The sequence below is a fragment of the Lactuca virosa genome, chromosome 9 (genome assembly GCF_052849685.1).
Source record: "Lactuca virosa cultivar CGN04683 chromosome 9, Lactuca_virosa_CGN04683_v6, whole genome shotgun sequence".
Classification (NCBI taxonomy): domain Eukaryota; kingdom Viridiplantae; phylum Streptophyta; class Magnoliopsida; order Asterales; family Asteraceae; genus Lactuca; species Lactuca virosa.
The window spans coordinates 63,121,777-63,126,590 of NC_136434.1; the positions used below are offsets into that span (position 1 = coordinate 63,121,777).

General features: G+C 33.4%; 1 non-coding gene across 1 annotated transcript; it reads right to left on the minus strand.

Annotated features, from left to right (window-relative positions):
- Positions 1 to 4,133: 4,133 nt before the first annotated feature.
- LOC145141729 (small nucleolar RNA R71) lies at positions 4,134 to 4,240 on the minus strand. The gene has a single exon (XR_013722923.1). It is a non-coding gene; the product is annotated as a small nucleolar RNA R71 (small nucleolar RNA).
- Positions 4,241 to 4,814: the final 574 nt, after the last annotated feature.

The window sequence follows — 4,814 nt, forward strand, 5'->3', positions numbered from 1 at the left end:
AACTCACTTGGTAGAGACTTTCTAGAAATCGATAGTAACAAGAGATTGAATTTTTCTTATTGCTTCTTCCCAAGCACAAAATGTGAGAGGGGTTATATAGGAATACAAGATGATAAAGATGGAAAAGATAAAGGGTAAAAATATAAACAATAAGATATATATATATATATATATATATATATATATATATATATATATATATATATATATATATATCATATCATATCATATCATACTATATTATAAACAAAACATTTTTCTTTTCACCATATTCATTTGAAACTCTCATGCATTTTTCCTTTCACCACATTCATTTGAAACTCCCATGACTTTTCAATTTCTTTCTAATAATAGTTATAAGTTGGTTAATAAGGTTAAATAAATATCAAATCTAAAGTGTAATCATATATAAACTAAATTTCAATATTAAAACAATATCTTTACTTCTACTTATAAAGTTATGTTGTTTAACTTTTAACGCATTATACTTAATTTATTAGTTTTAATATATTGTTGGATGTAAACCATTATCATTTTAAAGATACAATTTTGGAACAATTTGTATAAAATACTTAAATTATTAATTTGAATATAACATTACAGGGTCAACTAAAATATAAATTTTAGGTTAACTTAAAGAACCCAAATAATATTTTGTAAATAGTTAAAAGTGATTAAGCGTAATGTCTTTCTAATAATGATTATAAGTTGGTTAATAAGGTTAAATAAATATCAAACCTAAAGTGTAATCATAAATATACTAAATTTCAATTTTAAAATAATATATTTACTTCTACTTATAAAGTTACGTCTTTAACTTTGAACATATTAGATTTAATATGGTGTTGTATGTAAACCATTATCAGTTTAAAGCTACAACTTTTGAACAGTTTGGACAAAATACTTAAATTGTTAATTTAAATATAACATTACAATGTCAACTTAAATATAAATTTCAGTTCCACTTAAAAAATCAAAGAATATTTTGTAAATAGTTAAAAGTGATAAATTGTAGTGATAAATGCAAAAACTAAATTGTTATATCAATTTAACTAAAATATTTCATAAATATATTTTTATAATCTTTAAAAGTTTTCAGATAAGTAGCTTAAAATAATTTATAATAAAAATAGTTAAAAATAACTCTATATAAATGATTATATTGTTACATTTAAAATCAAAAAACAATGTTTGATGTTTTAAATAATTATAATGATAGAAATTAAAACATTAAGCAAATAAATTTTAAAAAAAATTAATTAGCAATAACAACAACTATAAATACCATTAAACCATATATTATATTTAATTTTATTCATGTGTAACTCGCAGGTAAAAGTAATTCAAACGATTGGGATTATGCAGTTATAATATATATATATATATATATATATATATATATATATATATATATATATATTGTAACATCCGGTCTCAGGTACGTATTTAAATTCGAGCCAAACTTCATATTTTACCCTTGGACTCGGCGAGTTGGAGGCCCAACTTGTCGAGTAGGATCGACTCCGGGTCGGGGGATTAAGTGACCTACTCGACGAGTCGGAAGACCTACTTGGCGAGTAGGAGCTGTCTGAGTGAAACCCTAAATTGGAGGGTTTGCACCCTATTTAAACATCTTATGAGGCTTCCACCCCAGCCTCCACCACTCTCAAGCTTTGCCCTCGAAACCCTAATCCTCCATAAGTGAACTTGAGCTTTCTTGATTATTTTGAGTGTTATTTGGTGTATCTTGAAGCTAGTGGAAGAAGTTGATATGTGCATATTTAGCTATATATTTAGTATAGATTTTCATTAATTGTTAGCTAATTATTTACATATTATGGACAAAAGGTACTTAATAGTGTTCAAATTGTATTTTCAGTTCAAAAGAGAAGCTCGGAGGTAAAAGGAAGCAGGAGATACGATCGAAAGCTCGGGAACTGAAGAAAGAAGAAAAATGCTAAATCCTGAAGCTACTCGGCGAGTAGGGACGTCTACTCGATGAGTACATACGAAGACTCGCGAAGCAATACGTAAAGTCCTTGCCGTATACGAATTCTTCAAGGGGACTCGGCGAGTCAGTTGTCTACTCGACGAGTAGACCCAGTTTTGAGTTATCTATAAATAGACGCAACAAACCCGAATAGAGGCGCTGGCTGGCTTTTGGGAAGCTTACTTGGCGACTAAGGAGATTGCTGGAGATCTGAAGAACGTGAGAAGAACCCTAATCCTCAATTCCAAGAAGAATAAGGCAACTTAGGTTTAATTTTCCACTTTACCCTTGAATAGAACTATGTTAAGTTCGTTGGAATTCGTTTTTTAGTTTGTTTTTACTGCAATTATGAACTAAAACCTTTATCTTCTGTTTAGGGTAGATGATTTTGTGAATATGGATTGATTTTATGGTTAGGATTAATTTTAAATTGGTTATATTGTTTTGTTAAGCTTGTTAAAGAACTACATATATTAATAACAACTATCTTCTGTTAATAAATCAGTAATTAAGTTGTATGAACATCTCTTAGTTATTAATTTCATAATATTTATGTGACCACGTAGTTATATGTCTAGGAATAACGAATGTGAAACTAGAATTAATTAGAAGATAGGTAAGTTAATACGTGAGCTTGTGTGATACACCATCAACAAGAGGTCAATTGAATCACCAATTTAATTAACCATTACAAGTCTTACTTAACCCGAATTAATTAACTAGGGAACTTATTAATTTAGACAACTGGCCACTGCTTGAATTAATCTGTTTTCTAAGGATTAGCAATAACGAACGTGAACCTAATCATCTCAATCGGTAGCCAATGAAAAGTTAATCCGATACATTCACCATAAAAATCAACCATAGGATCAAATGATTCGAACCTAGACAGAAGTCCTTTTTATCATTGAATTTAGTTGCAATTTAATTGTTTAGCTGCTTAATTAAGTGCTAGTTAAGTTTTAGTTAAGTTTCTAGTCTTGTAAAACTAGAGAAACCCTTCCTATTTTATTATTTGTTTTAGATAATATTAGTAATTAGTTTAATTTCCATTCCCTGAGTTCGATACCCTACTTATTTAACTATACCACAATTGATAGGTCCACTGCCTTTTGTGTGTCAAATTCATAAATTAAAAGTAGGATAAAACTAGTTAGTTTAACACACATCAAGTTTTTGGCGCCGTTGTCGGGGAACGGTTCAAAAACTAATTCTAATTTCTAGTATTATCGACCCTTTGTGTGAGATTAATCTTGCACAAAGTTACTGCTTTAGTAGTCTAGGTATTAGGTTTAGTTTTAATTTTATCTGATTTGTTTGAATTTTTGTTTGATTTTTTTTTCAGTTTTAGCCTTGAACTCGCCGAGTGCAATCGAAGCTACTCGACGAGTCCATCGCTGAAACTCAGTTTCGTTTTTATTTTATTTTTGTTCTTTTTACGCGTGTTTTCTGTTTTGTTTACAGTTCGTTTATGACCAGGGGAGGAGTTACACCTTTGATTCCACCGCTTGAAGACCCGGAAGCAACCTTGAGGAAAAACAAAGGCAAGAACGTAGGAGAAACCGCAACATCGAAGAATTCACCGTTGAAGAATCTAAAAGCTGTTTTTAGTAAGAAAAAGAGCAAGAAAGAAGGACAATCCAGCTTCTCTTCAGTGGCGGATGAAGACCCGAAGAAGGAGGACACCGAGTACGAAACCGAAAGGGAAGAAACCGAATCCGAAGAAGGAAGCGATTTTGGAGGCGAATTAGCTAACCCCATGACTAACATCGATGAAGTTCCCATGGGCGAATGGAAGAAGAGGATACGTGACGATACCGGACCGGGACTTGTGCAACCCGCGATTCCCGTAACTGCTACCTTTGAACTTAAGGGCCACATACTTGCTCAACTTAAGGAGATCCCATTCTACGGGAAAGATCACGAGGACGCATACAAGCACTTAGACGAGGTCAACGACATTACCGACTACTTCAATATCCCAAATGTGGCTCGCGACACTGTTTTGCTACGTATGCTACCAGTCACATTTAAGGGAGCTGCGAAAGATTGGCTCAAATCACTCCCTCCAGGATCCATCACCACTTGGGCCAAGATGAAAGAAGAGTTCATTGATCAATTCTGCCCTCCCTCAAAGATAGCCAAACTGAAGAAAGCCATTGCCAATTTTGAACAACAAGCTGGAGAGTCACTATATGAGGCATGGGAAAGGTACAAAAGCTTACTAAGGAATTGCCCACATCACGATCTAAACAACCAACAAGAAGTCTCCATTTTCTATGATGGAGTAAATGTGACAACTAGGCAACTCCTTGATTCGCAAGGACCACTCACAAAACGGTGATAAAGGCCCTAATTGAAGAACTCTCTAAACACTCTAGAGAATATCATAACCCAAGAAATGACTTGACTCGAGGGGCGGTGAACTCAGTTAGTGATAGCATGGCAGCAATGATGGCTAAACTAGAGGGTTTGGATCGAAGAATGACTAAGATGGACCAATCCATCCATGCCATTAGGGTCGGTTGTGAGAATTGTAGAGGGCCTCATCTCACTAAAGATTGTGATCTTGACGAGAACGGGAACCGGAGGGTGCAAGTGTGATATTCAAGTGGTGATAGGTATGATGACAATTGGCGAAAACCCAAGAAGGATTGGATTCCTTATGATGAGTAGAAAAAGGCAAAGGAGGAGAAATTTAAGCAAAAAGAAAGGGGCTATTATCAAAAAGAGGAACCGGTGCTGGAGAAGAAAGCTGACTGGGAAGATATGTTCACAAGATTTGTAGCCGCGTCTGAGAAAAGGCATAATGATACAGATGCTG